The following is a 15,199-nucleotide window of genomic DNA, read 5'->3' on the forward strand; positions in this document are numbered from 1 at the left end:
CTCTAGAACGATCAGGGCCAATACATAAAGAAATTCACGGAACATATTGAAAGACAACTGTGTAATTTGTGGTTTATGATTTTTTTCTTGAGCGGATGGTCAGGGGGGCGGAACATAATTACAAATAATTTGTAGACTGCAAATTGACCGCAAGAAGCCCAAACAGATATATACTATTTGACTAAAACATAATTTCAAACCTTGCTTACATTTGTATACGATCACATACACTGAGTGTACAAAACATTAGGAACACTTTCCTAATATTACGTTGCACCCCCTTTTGCCCTCAGATCAGCCTCAATTCGTTGGGGAATGGACTCCACAAGGTGTCGAAAGCTATCCACAGGGATGCTGGCCCATGTTGACTCCAATGCTTCCCACAGTTGTGTCAAGTTGGCTAGATGTCCTTTGGGTGGTGGACCATTCTTGATATACACTGTTGAGCGTGAAAAACCCAGCAGCATTGCAGTTCTTGACACACTCAAAACGGTGCCCCTTGCACCTACTACCATACCCCGTTCAAAGGCACTTAAATCTTGTCTTGCCCATTCACCCTCTGAATGGCACACATACAGTCATGGTCAAAAGTTTTGAGAATGACACAAATATTAATTGTAATTGTCAATAAAAGCCTTTGACACTTACGGAATGCTTGTAATTATACTTCAGTATACCATAGTAACATCTGACAAAAATATCTAAAAACACTGAAGCAGCAAACTTTGTGAAGACCAATAGTTGTGTCATTCTCAAAACTTTTGACCACGACTGTACATACACAATCCGTGTCTTGAGGCTTAAAAATCCTTATTTAACTTGTCTCCTCCCCTTCATCTACACTGATTGAAGTGGATTTAACAAGTGACATCAAATGAGTACGGTTACATGCACACAATAATGTGATAATTGTGGATAGTCAGATGTATATAATAGTTTGATTAAAATGTTTAAATGCTTTGCAAGAATGATTTACCTAATAATCCTGTTTACATGGACACATCTGAAATCAGGCTACCTGATGGCACTCTGATATAATAAAATAAATGTTCTACCACAGCGAGCATATTTTATTCTGATTTCGGACATATAAAGTTTGTATGTGAAAACTACTTCTAAAACGCATACATTCAGTTGTTCCGAATACACATTCGGCTGGTGCTAGCACATACAAATACACCACTGGAACGCCGATTAAGGTGTTAACATGTCCTAATCATTAGAAAGATTGCTCAGAAAACCAGTTGTTTTAATCGATGTATGCTTACTTCGATTTTGACCTTACACCGATTAAAATAAACAGAGTAAGGTGTTTACATGACTACTACATAATCTGCCTACTGCCATAATCTGTTTAATATCAAATTATTAGTGTGCATGTAAACATACTGAATAAGGCATCATAGCTTTCACCTGGATTCACCTAGTTAGTCTATGTCATGGAAATATTCCTATTATTTTGGACACAGTGTATATTTCTCTATTATGCGTGGAAATACTTTGGAACAGATTTCCAAAATTAAACTCACTTGGAGCTGATTTGCTGGTGTTTTTACAGTCTTTCAATTCCAACATTATTTATTCATTTTTCTCAGAAGACATCGGGGCCAAATAAAATCACTCGCGGGCCAAATTCGGCCCATGGGCCGCCAGTTGGGGAACCCTGACGTATGCAGTATGTCACCCATGTCTCTTACCTGTGATGAAGCAGGGGCTAGTAACCCAGTGGCTTGGGTATCTGACCTGCATATAGCCATTATAGATGCAGAACACAAAGGCCAGGATGAACAATGCAAACGGAGTAGATTTCCCTCCACAAATAAAACATTGATAGATGAGAGATCTAGAAGAACCACCAGTTGTCTAATGTGGATGTTTCTCATGGCTGAGAATGCACTGCATTTCAGTTACAATGTTGGCACATCATTTAGGCAATGACATGCATTATTATTACCGATTTTATTTGAATTTACAATTGAGAATTCAGCACTGCACTGTCACCTAGAACAGTGGTTCTCAACCAGGTTACTAGGACCCCTAGGGGTACTTGGCCTATCCACTGGGGGCACTTGGGAAGACTCATGAGACCATAGGCTTACTGGTAAAATGCATATGAGCGGGTATTCTGGATACAATGTTATTCAACTTAAAAACCCAATGGTGTACATACTGTATATAAATCATTGGGCGGATTCGATTATTCTGAGCCGCGGGGCACCGGACCATTGGTTGTGACGTGACTGTGCAAAAGTGGTGAGGCAGGAGTGCCCTTCTCAAACTGAACAGTCATGTTGCCAATAAGGAAGCATTGTGTACCGTCCAGAAACATAAAACATCTATTTTCCATTAAAAAATGGTTTAATTTTCATACTCGTTTTCATTGGGAAGGCAGATAACGCGTTTTTTTCTCTGTGGGCTTTGAACGGGGCACCTAGCTCACGCCCGGGAGGCAGCCCGTTCCAAAACGAATGCAATCAACTTTCCCGCTTTCAAACACGCCTACCTGGGCGCCCGGGCGATATTAATTGAATTCCCACATTCTATAGACCCCTACTTTGGGGTGTGTTCAGGAGAAACATTTAAACATTTTAGTCATTTAGCAGACGCTCTTATCCAGAGCGACTTACAGTTAGTGAGTGCATACATTTTCATCCCCCCCCGTGGGAAACGAACCCACAACCCTGGCGTTGCAAGCGCCATGCTCTACCAACTGAGCTACAGGGGACTACATTCTGGTGAAAATATGAAATTACAGTACTTTTAGATTAATTCAATTAGACATTTTGGCAAAAGCAGGAGTTTTGTCCTAAATTCGTATCTCTTGCTCAGATATTATCGTTTCCTTGACCGGCGAAGAAAATGCCACTATCGGACATTCTTTGGAGGAAGGGGTGTCAGTGCACACAAAAAAAAACACAAATGGTTGGGGACATGGACATCAAGCAATTTTCACATATAATTTGTCACTGTCTGTCTGTCTCCAAAAAAGAAAACACATTTGAGTGTGCTTTATACAGTTGGCTAAAATATTGCACTGACATTTTCTTTTATTTCTCTGGCGAATACATGGTCACACATAAACTGCTGGCTGATAAACTGGGGTCCTGTCTCAAATGGGTTCGCGAGCAGTGTGGCTTCCACAAAATAACATAGCCACTACAACAACAGATCATGCAAACAGAAATGTGCTTTTTGGTCTTAATTTATGGTTACGCTTTGAACACACCGACTGTGTTTTTGCGTTTTGGTACACCAGAAGTACCTTAATTTCCAATGGAACGCTGCGTTTGCCTTGCAGCATTGCGTTGCAGATGCAGTTCGTTCTGTGTGGTGCATACGTTGGATTTATCGAACGTATGCGTTAAACTATATGCGTAAACGGGTTGACAGAAATGGTAGCAGAAGGTGAGTGTTGAACTTTTGTTGCACACATATCTAGATGATGTTGCATACTATTTTGCGCAAAACACAGTCGGTGTGTTCAAAGCGTTAGGTGTAGAATCAGATTTTAAGAAGATAAATTGTATAAATGGGCGGGGTTTATGACTTTGTGGCTGGGTTAACTAGTGACGACCGAGTACTGTGTGCGCGACAGAAACAGCACGTGAGTGCAACATTATTTTATAATAATAATAATAATATGCCATTTAGCAGACGCTTTTATCCAAAGCGACTTACAGTCATGCGTGCATACATTTTTTTTTGTGTATGGGTGGTCCCGGGGATCGAACCCACTACCTTGGCGTTACAAGCGCCGTGCTCTACCAGCTGAGCTACAGAGGACAACGCAGATTTTACCCACAACCCTGGCTTTTAATCACGCTGTTAGTAAACTAGGTTTTGGCTACACCAAAACTCTGCTTCGCCGGTTCATATCCAGAGTGGTGTGTGTTTCCGACATGGGGAAGAGAAGTCGACAGAGAAATAAGGAGCATCAAAATAATAGCAAGCCTGGCGGAAGGGATAGCAGGGACAATGCTGTAAGGTTTGATAGCTCATCATAGCTAACGGTAGCCGGTTAACTTTAGCAGAACATTACTGTATCTAGTTAGCTAGCTTCAAATTACTGTAACGTTATGCCAAGTCAAAGAGAGATTTATTTTCTCCCAAGCTAGCCAGCAACTTTCATTTGATTACTATTGCACAACTCATTGCTTATCATGCATTGTTGACATGCTTAACTAACTAGCTATTGTATTTTGGTCCCAGATGTCTTTGTGCTGTCTTGCCAACTGCTATGATAATTCATTGGCATGTCAATGTCAGAAAACTCACCTCTTCTCTTACCTCCATCCACAGCCTGTTCCCAGATCTGTTAGTGTTCATGATAATTTGGCCTGATAAAGACAATAGGGGGGTTAGCGAGACAGCAGACACAGGTCTAGGCTACTCTTGCTCTACATCAGGATCCACAATGATTAAGACTGTTGTCCAAAACATCCTCTATTAAACCTCTAAATGCATTGAAAGTAATGTCCATTGTGTTGTCCATCTGTAGCCATGCCAAGGAGATCCTCCACTGTCATTTTACATTTTAGTCATTTAGCAGACGCTCTTATCCAGAGCGACTTACAGTAGTGAGTGTATACATTTTTCATACATGTACCTTCCCTGGTAACGTGTACACACACACACACATACTAGTCCCCCGTGGGAATCGAACCCACAATCCTGGCGTTGCAACCGCCATGCTCTACCAACTGAGCTACACTGTCTTAAGAACAATTACTTCAAGGAGATCCAGGAGGTTGTGATCGACGGGCAGAAAATAGATGCTTCTCAGCCTCTGAGCTGGTACGAGCGCATGCACGGACACAGATACGAATGCCACGTTCACGGGCTACTAGGAAACTCAAACATTTCCGACTTGCTAACTGGTTGAACCCGGTACGTGTATAACTACAACCAGTTAGCAAGTCAGACATTTCAGAGTTTCCTAGTTCCGACTAGCAAGTGAACGTGGCATTACAGCTGATGACCCTTTTTGTGTGCGTGTGTGTAGGTACCCAGATGAGCTAGTGTGGCACACCAACATGAGCAGGAAGATCCTGAGGAAGTCTCCTCTCCTGGAGAAGTTCCATCAGTTCCTGGTCAGCGAGACTGTCAATTTCCCCACCGACTATCTCCTTAGCTCCTTAGTCCAGGACTAGGCTTAACCTGTGTCTGGGAAACCAGCCCTAATGTTCATCATGTCATAGCAACTAAACCTGACAATAGATGAGCTGCTAGTTGGTTTCTTGCATAGAATTAGGAATTCGAATAGTAATTGAATAGGATCTTGATGGTTTCTTAGCTGTATGGCTTCCTTATGTACTGTGGCGTTTCTGTCTACCTTGGTCTCTACAGGGTAAACTCAGCAGACAGGAGGCTGTAAGTATGATCCCTCCTCTGCTGATGAAGCTTGAACCCCACCACAAGGTAAGCAACACACTGGATGCCTCTCTGGCAAAGGCCTGCTCCCATTTCTGACCCCCCTAAACCTGGGAACACCATAGTGTAACAGTGTGTATTCCTGTGGGTAGATTATGGACATGTGTGCTGCTCCTGTTGATCGAGATGCTCCATTCTGATATGGATGTACCCTTCCCTGGCAATGGATGTACCCTTCCCCTGGGGGGGGGGGGGTAGAAGGAATTACTTTATCCTATCCCAGGTATTCCTTAAAGAGGTGGGGTTTCAGGCTAAGAGACTGAACAGCCCCTATATCATGGTGGTGAACCACGATGCCTCCTGCATCCCCAGACTACAGATAGACACAGAGGACGGACAGAAGGACACACTGTTCTACGACCGCATCCTCTGTGACGTCCCATGCAGGTAAACAAAGAGTTAACCTGGTTACCTGCTTAGGTGAGAGAGGGAGAAGTAGGGGAGAAAGAAAGGCCGGGGGGGAGAGAGACAAAAATAAAATCTGGGGTTTTGGTGTTTGACCGTCAGAACTAGACATGATATCTAGACAGTCAGATATGTGGAGCTGTATAAACGTCATGGTTCTACCCTGTCTGTCCTATGATTTTTTTTTTTTGTGTGTGTGTTCTATGATTGGTTGCTGCACTGGACAGGCTACTGCTTGTTTTTAGTAGGGGAACCAAGTGTGACCACAAGAATGAGACTGTGGGTAAAGTAACTCTCCCAGGCCAAATGCTGAGTCTGACTGGGCCCATAATGCCAAGGCCTGGACCCCATCACTCACACACACAGACAGAGATTTACTTTTAATTTCTATAACTTTTTTTGTTCAAACTTTTGTCTATTTCACTTGCTTTGGCAATGTAAACCTATATTTTAATAAAACCCTTTGAATTGAATCGAGATGGGCGACAGAGGGATGAGTAGAGAGATAAGAGGGAGGCGGCTGAGCAGTCTGAAACCACACTGTTGGATTGCCTGTGTGGGAAGGCTGATATTTAGTTAGGGGTTTGTCAGCTTCCCTGGATTTGTCTCTGCCCAAACATTGTTTTTAAGTGTGTTCCTATTTTCTTAATTCCCTAAAGCCAAGTATTATGTGTGTATCTCCAGTGGAGATGGCACCATGAGGAAGAACATTGTGTGGAAGAAATGGACCACCAGCAACAACCTGCAACTCCATGGGTGAGGCGAGAGAGCTAGTAACGTGTGTGTGTGTGTCTCCAGATCCGTATAGCAGTGTGTGGTGTGGAGCAGCTAACTGTAGGAGGGAGGAGGGTCTACTCTACCTGTTCACTGAACCCTATCGAGGACGAAGCGGTCATAGCAACACTACTGGAGAAGAGTGAAGGTAACACACACACGCATGCACACACGAATCCAGAGTCTCTCTCACACACACACACACCAGTGATAACTGCTTCTTCTCCTTCTTTGTCTGTCTCCAGGTGCGTTAGAATTAGAAGATGCATCCGCTGATCTCCCAGGGTTAAAATGGATGCCTGGAGTCACCAAATGCAAGGTATATAACTATTGGACCACATGAGCTCCACCTCATGCCTAACAGTCACTGCTAGCAGCTACAAGAGGTACTTGATAGGCATGAGAGTCTAGCCACTACAATATTCATGATATTCCACAACCTTGTCAGTTTATTGACGACAGATTGAGACCGTTTTATATCTGAGTCTTTTGCGCTCTCTCCCATCTCCTTCTCCCCATCCACAACTACCTCTCACACATACTTTTCTTTCTTTCTTTCTTTCTTTCTTTCTTAGTTGATGACTAAGGAGGGTCAGTGGTATAAGGACTGGTCAGAGGTGCCAGCCAACCGCCACACCACACACAGATCAGACCCACCGTGTTCCCTCTCACAGACACAGAGAAACTGGCCAATATGAAGTTGGAGAGATGGTACACACACCTGCGTATACACACAGGCCCCACTTTATTTCTTTAGAATATGCCTAAGATGTCAACTTTCATGACAATCATGTACATTTATTTGCTACCTGTACACATTCACCTTTCCACACAGCTGCTGACAGACATATCTGATCCTAAAATGAGATTATTAATAAAAGCTAGACAGACTATCAAATCCCTGTGAAGGGTTGCTGGTTTGTGTTGATTTGATTTCTACCAGCAGAGGGTGCTCTTGGCTCATATTTCTGTGTGTGTATATAATTTATATACAGTATCTGTGTGTATTCAGTATGAGGATCCTGCCCCATCACCAGAACACTGGAGGCTTCTTTGTAGCTGTCCTGGTCAAGAAAGCCCCCATGCCCTGGATCCGAAGATTCCCCAAGGTACACACGCGTACGTGCACGGGAACACACACACAGAAAAGCACACTTCACGCACACTCCACACACCTTTGGTTTCTTGTTAACACAAGCACATCTCAGATGGAACGCATCACCGTCCGGTACCTCATATACCAGAGAGAAGTTCCCGTTTTTAAAGTTGACTATGATCCGTCTTTCTCCATCTCCAGTTGAGGAAGGAGCAGACATCCAGCTCAGTGCCCCAGCCAGAGGACTCTCCAGTGGGGATCCCCCTCCTTGAGACGCCCCTGGAGGATGGAGAGGAGGTAAAGGAGGCAGGAGAGGACTCGCCCAAAGAGCCAGAGGCAGGCGATCAGACCAAGGAACCCAACGTGTGTGTGTGCAGGGTGGGAAATAAACTTTTTGGTCCACCAGCCACTGTGGCATGTAGATAAGATCTACCAACCACTCAGATTTCTTTTACCTGCCAAAATATTTTTCCTGCCATTATTACTCCAAAAAGCACAAAAAAACAGATGAGGATACTTTCTAAAACAAGAAAAGTATTACTAGTAAGAAGTAATGGGGTATATCGCTTAATTTTATTTCATTTTTGTGACCTGCGTCTTAACCAATGTATGTTAAATCATTTAGATACAGTAGTAAAAACCGATAAACAGTTTTACAACTGAACATCAACAATCAACAAAGTGCCTGCCCTGCCACAAAATGCAGAGTGATAAAGCTTATTTATTATTATAGTTCAGGGCTCTACGCTGGCATATTTTACAAAGAGTACATTATGTGTTCCTAAGTAGACATGTAGAAGCACACAAATAAATCTAGGAAAACAATTACAAAGTTTGAGTGTTTTAATGATAAGAAATTACAAAAAGTTAATGAATAAATGTTTTTGGGAGTAATCCATGCTCAATCATTAGGTGAGACAAATGTTCAGCTGCCACTTTAAGGGACGGGCTGTTACTGTGGTGATTTGTGCACTCCTCTGTGATGGAAAAAAAATCTCTGACTGAAATGTCTTCCGAGCAGAAGACCAGTTTCCGCAAACTCAAAATAATATTAAAAAACAACCTAGTATGTGAACAAAACGATGTAATTGGCAAATAAACACGAGGACAAAGTCACACTTTAGAAGCCTTTCTTGTCAATTCGACCAACTTCTACATGTGGGCTTTGGATAAAAATAAAACAAAGTTCCCGTATGCTCTGTGTGACCACCCGCCAATGTGGCTGGTGACAAAATCTACCCACATTTGGCGGGTGTTTAATTTCCAACCCTGTGTTTGTGTGTGTGTGTGTGTGTGTGTATTCTGACTCTGGTCTATGTGCTCCAGGCCTCCTCCCAATAAAAAGATGAAGAGGCATGGTTTTAAAGAAGACCCTTTGTCTTCCTCACTGAAGACGACCCTGTCTTCCCCCCGATAGAGTGAAAGTTTTTTTGGGTCTCTGGTGGATTGTACAGCCTATGTAAGCAGCTGCTCGATATCAGCATTACCTGTATGGACAGGACACTGTTTTGACCAAGTGTAGATAGTATTACCTTTACAAGGTAATGTACATGGAACAAAAATATAAATGCAACAATTTCAACCATTTTTCAGAGTTTTACAGTTCATAGAGGGAAATCTACAAATCAGCTGGGCTAGACAATTTGGACCCTTTCTTTCTAAAATTAGCCGCCGAAATTGTCGCAACCCCTATTACTAGCCTGTTCAACCTCTCTTTCGTATCGTCTGAGATCCCCAGAGATTGGAAAGCTGCCACGGTCATCCCCCTCTTCAAAGGGGGTGACACTCTAGATCCAAACTGTTACAGACCTATATCCATCCTACCCTGCCTTTCGAAAGTATTTGAAGGCCAAGTTAACAAACAGATCACCGACTACTTCGAATCCCACCGTACCTTCTCCGCAATGCAATCTGGTTTCCGAGCTGGTCATGGGTGCACCTCAGCCATGCTCAAGGTCCTAAACAATATAATAACCGCGATTGATAAAAGACAGTACTGTGCAGCCGTCTTCATCGACCTGGCCAAGGCTTTTGACTGTGTCAATCACCGCATTCTTATTGGCAGACTAAATAGCCTTGGTTTCTCAACTGACTGCCTCGCCTGGTTCACCAACTACTTTTCAGATAGAGTTCAATGTGTCAAATCGGAGGGCCTGTTGTCTGGACCTCTGGCAGTCTCTATGGGGGTGCCACAGGGTTCAATTCTCGGGCCGACTCTATTCTCTGTGTATATCAATGATGTCGCTCTTGCTGCTGGTGACTCAGATCCACCTCTACGCAGACGACACCATTTTGTATACATCTGGCCCTTCATTGGATACTGTGTTAACAAACCTCCAAACAAGCTTCAATGCCATACAACACTACTTCTGTGGCCTCCAACTGCTCTTAAACGCTAGTAAAACTAAATGCATGCTCTTCATTTGAACGCTGCTTGCACCCGCCCGCCCGACTAGAATCACTACTCTCGGCGGGTCTGACTTAGAATATGTGGACAACTACAAATATCTAGGTGTCTGGTTAGACTGTAAACTCTCCTTCCAGACTCACATTAAGCATCTCCAATCCAAAGTTAAATCTAGAATCGGCTTCCTGTTTCGCAACAAAGCCTCCTTCACTCATGCTGCTAAACATGCCCTCGTAAAACTGACTATCCTACCGATCCTTGATTTCGGCGATGTCATTTACAAAATAGCTTCCAACACTCTACTCAGCAAATTGGATGTAGTCTATCACAGTGCCATCCGTTTTGTCACCAAAGCCCCATATACTACCCACCATTGTGACCTGTACGCTCTCGTTGGCTGGCCCTCACTACATATTTGTCGCCAAACCCACTGGCTCCAGGTCATCTATAAATCACTTCTAGGCAAATCCCCGCCTTATCTTAGCTCATTGGTCACCATAGCAACACCCACCCGTAGTATGCGCTCCAGCAGGTATATCTCACTGGTCATCCCCAAAGCCAACACCTCCTTTTGCCGCCATTCCTTCCAATTCTCTGCTGCAAATGACTGGAACGAACGACAAAAATCTCTGAAGCTGGAGACACTTATCTCCCTCATTAACTTTAAGCATCAGTTGTCAGAGCAGCTTACCGATCACTGTACCTGTACACAGCCCATCTGTAATTTGCCCACCCAACTACCTCATCCCCATATTGTTATTTACATTGTTATTTATTTTGCTCATATGCACCCCAGTATCTCTATTTGCACATCATCTTCTGCACATCTATCACTCCAGTGTTAATACTAAATTGTAATTATTTTGCACTATGGCCTATTTATTGCCTTACCTCAATAACTTACTACATTTGCACACACTGTAAATAGATTGTCTATTGTGTTATTGACTGTACGTTTTTGTTTATTCCATATGTAACTCTGTGTTGTTGTTTTTATTGCACTGCTTTGCTTTATCATGGCCAGGTCACAGTTGTAAATGAGAACTTGTTCTCAACTGGCTTACCTGGTTAAATAAAGGTGAAATGTAAAATAAAATCAGTCAATTGAAATAAATTGATTAGGCTCTGATCTATGAATTTCACATGACTGGCAATGCAGATATGAATCTGTTGGTCACAGATACACACCCCTACTTATTTTTTTTAAAGGTATCAGAAAAGCAGTCAGTATCTGGTGTGACCATCATTTGCCTCATACAGCGCAACATCTCCTTCGCATAGAGTTGATCAGGCTGATTGTGTCCTGTGGAATGTTGTCCCACTCCTCTTCAATGTCTGTGCGAAGTTGCTGGATATTGGCGGAAACTGGAACATGCTGTCGATCCAGAACATCCCAAACATGCTCAGTGGGTGACATGTCTGGTGAGTATGCAGGCCATGGAAGAACTGGGATATTTTCAGCTTCTAGGAATTGTGTACAGATCCTTGCGACATGGGGTCGTGCATTATCATTCTGAAACATGAGGTGATGGCGGCGGATGAATGGCATGACAATGGGCCTCAGGATCTTGACACAGTATCTCTGTGCATTTAAATTGCCATCAATGAAATGCAATTGTGTCCGTTGTCCGTAGCTTATGCCTGCCCATACCATAACCCCACCGCCACCATGGGGCACTTTGTTAACAATGTTGGCATTAGCAAACCACTCACCCACACGACGCCATACACACTGTCTGCCATCTGCCCGGTACAGTTGAAACCGGGATTCCTCCGTGAAGAGCACACTTCTCCAGCATGCCATTGGCCAACGAACGTGAGCATTTGCCCACTGACGTCGGTTACGATGCCGAACTGCAGACAGGTCAAGACCCTGGTGAGGATGACGAGCACGCAGATTAACTTCCCTGAGACGGTTTGTGCAGAAATTCTTCAGTTGTGCAAACCCACAGTTTCATCAGCTGTCCGGGTGGCTGGTCTCAGACGATCCCGCAGGTGAAGAAGCAGGATGTGGAGGTCCTGGGCTGGCATGGTTACACGTGGTCTGCGGTTGTGAGGGCAGTTGGACGTCCTGGAAAATTCTCTAAAATGACGTTGGAGGCAGTTTATGGTAGAGAAATGAACATTCAATTCACTGGCAACAGCTCTGGTGGTCATTCCTGCTGTCAGCATGCCAATTGCACACTCCCTCAACTTGAGACATTTGTGGCATTGTTTAGTGACACAACTGCACATTTTAGAGTGGCCTTTTTATTGTCCCCAGCACAAGGTGCACCTGTGTAATGATCATGCTGTTTAATTAGCTTCTTGATATGCCACACCTGTCGGGGTGGATTTTATTAGCAAAGGAGAGATGCTCACTAACAGGGATGTAAACAAATTTGTGCACAAAATTTGAGCGAAATAAGCTTTTTTTGCATAAGGAAATTGTCTGGGGTCTTTTATTTCAACTCATGAAACTTGGGACCAACACTTTACATGTTGCATTTTAAATTTTTGTTCAGTGTACATGTTTTGATTGATCACTGATTCTTCATCTATTCCATGAATGTGTGTTTTGCAGGTCCTTCTATGACCTGTCTCCAGTCCTTCAATGACCTGTCTCCAGACTAACCCTAAGATAAACGTTCTGACCAGAACCCACGAGGGTAAGAAGAGACACCTGTACATGGTCTCCAAGGAGCTACGCAACGTCATGCTCAACAACAGTGAACGCATTAATGTAGGGGTGTATGTGTGTCTAGTGAGGTGTGCGTTTGTGTGTGAGACACCTGTATGGTATCTAAGGAACAAAGCAGCGCCCTGCCAAACAGCTGTGTGTATGTCACTGCCAGCCCATCAAGGGGGAGTCTAGTTAACAGATGGGACCCTTCTCATCCCAACTCCCCCTAGTACACTCTCAGCACCTGCACAGGTGTCTGTGTGTGTGCCTCCAAGCAGTCAGATAACCACTCCCTCCCCCTATTCCTCTGTCTCTCTCCCCCTCTCTTTCTATGTGTCCCCCCCCCCCCCCCCCTCATTTCTCTGATGTTGTTGTGATGTTTAGACCTGACCCAGGTTCAGATCAGCCTCCAGCTAAACAGTAGTAACAGGCTGAGTCTCCATCACCAGACTGTTCCCAGAACTACATACATGCTTACATGGATACATGCATATACACTGAGTGTACAAAACATTAAGAACACCTGCTCTTTCCATGACAGACTGACCAGGTGAATCCAAGTGAAAGCTATGATCTCTTATTGATAACATCTGTTAAATCTGCTTAAATCAGTATAGATGAAGGGGAGGAGATGGGTTAAAGAATGATTTTTAAGCCTTGAAACAATTGAGACATGGATTGTGTATGTGTGCCATTCAGAGGGTAAATGGGCAAGACAAAATATTAAGTGCCTTTGAATGGGGTATAGTAGTAGGTGCCAGGCGCAATTGGTAAATATGTTGCTGAAACTGATGTTATTCTCATAAGCACTGTAATGATGATTTCATTATTTTGTGTGTTTTGCAGGTGATCAACACAGGGGTGAAGGTGTGGTCTCGCAACAGCGACGGGGAGGAGTTTGGCTGTGACTTCAGACTAGCCCAGGAAATAGGTACACATATTAATATTCAAGACTTTTAGAAAACATGGGAAGTGCGCACATACGGCGGTACACATGCGGACACACTCATTCCTCTCTCCCTCTCTCCTCCTCCGTCTCTCCTCCTCCAGGGAATCTACACTCTGTTCCCTTACATCCGCTCCAGGATGATCACAATCAGTGTTGAGGACATCAAGATTCTACTGACTCAGGAGAACCCGTGCCTCAACAAACTGGAGGATGACGCTCACCAACAGGCCAAGAAGATAGGTACAGTCGTGTGTGTTACTATTTTTCCTTCAAACCCGTCTATGTTCTGTACTGTGTGGTTGTAGGGTGGTGTTTGTGTGTGTGTTCATGCAGTGTTCCTCTGTGTTTCTACAGGAATGGGCAGCATTGTTCCAAAATACCGGCCTGATGGTAGGTAAGTGTCCATTTTGTTTGTCTGTCTGTCCATCTGTGTGTGTTATTCACTGTTATCAGAGAATTCACCCTCTTTCTCTCTCTCCCTGTCTCCTCAGTAACCCTGATGGTCCTCAGTGTCATATAGAGCTGTGTGGCTGGAGAGGCAAGACCTCCATCAGAACTTTTGTATCCCACAACGAGAGGTTCCACTACCTCTGCATGCTGGGGGTCGAGGTATTCCGGGACAAACAGGGCCAGGACCCAGGGAAGTAGACGGGGACAGAGAGGAGGAGGAGACGGAGAACGGGAACAAAAATGGCAGCATAAAAGAGGTGAAAATAGAGGTGAGGAGCACCTGAAAGGGGAGGAGGGGAGATTTTGACCAGCACTTGAGGGGAGGACTAGAAAGAAATGTGTATCTCATTAGTCTTACAAGTTTTCCTCTCCTTGTCTCCTCTTTGTCTGCAATGATGTGAAAGTAAATTCCTTGCTCTTCCATGCTCCCCCAGACTTGGTGCGCTCCAGGGGTCGACGATTTAGTGACTTATTTTATTTTCTACTGCTGATTATTCTATTTTAACAGGGAACTCCACTGGCAAAACAGAGAGAAAATGTCGTTTTTTTCTTATTGTGCATGTTTGAAGGTTTATCGCAATGGCTATTTCATTTCCTATCATTGTAAGGAAGATGAAATATGGAATTGATTAAAGATATTCAATTCATATACAGTCTCTGAAGTGCATTGAAATGGAATCTAACTCTGCTTCCCACGCACACACATGAACATGCACAATCTACATTACATTTACATTTTAGTCATTTAGCAGACGCTATTATCCAGAGCGACTTACAGTTAGTGAATACATATCTTTTTATACTGGCCCCCCGTGGGAATCGAACCCACAACCCTGGCGTTGCAAACGCCATGCTCTATCAACTGACCTACATCCCTGCCGGCCATTCCCTCCCCTACCCTGGACGACGCTGGGCCAATTGTGCGCCGCCCATGAGTCTCCCGGTCACGGCCGGCTGCGACAGAGCCTGGATTCGAACCAGGATCTCTAGTGGCACAGTTAGCACTGTGATGCAGTGCCTTAGACC

General features: G+C 43.9%; 1 pseudogene across 1 annotated transcript; it reads left to right on the forward strand.

The window, feature by feature from the left end:
* The first annotated feature begins 3,899 nt into the window (after positions 1-3,899).
* On the forward strand, positions 3,900-14,371 carry LOC311131901 (RNA cytosine C(5)-methyltransferase NSUN2-like; annotated as a pseudogene). Its single transcript has 16 exons — positions 3,900-3,985; positions 5,003-5,090; positions 5,347-5,418; positions 5,523-5,817; positions 6,520-6,591; positions 6,627-6,757; positions 6,855-6,928; positions 7,185-7,320; positions 7,622-7,718; positions 7,907-8,070; positions 9,032-9,123; positions 12,699-12,834; positions 13,621-13,701; positions 13,825-13,963; positions 14,078-14,117; positions 14,215-14,371. The product of its transcript is annotated as an RNA cytosine C(5)-methyltransferase NSUN2-like (transcript).
* The last annotated feature ends 828 nt before the right edge of the window (positions 14,372-15,199 follow it).

This window comes from Coregonus lavaretus (genome assembly GCF_964263955.1).
Source record: "Coregonus lavaretus genome assembly, chromosome: 7".
NCBI classification, from domain to species: Eukaryota; Metazoa; Chordata; class Actinopteri; order Salmoniformes; family Salmonidae; genus Coregonus; species Coregonus lavaretus.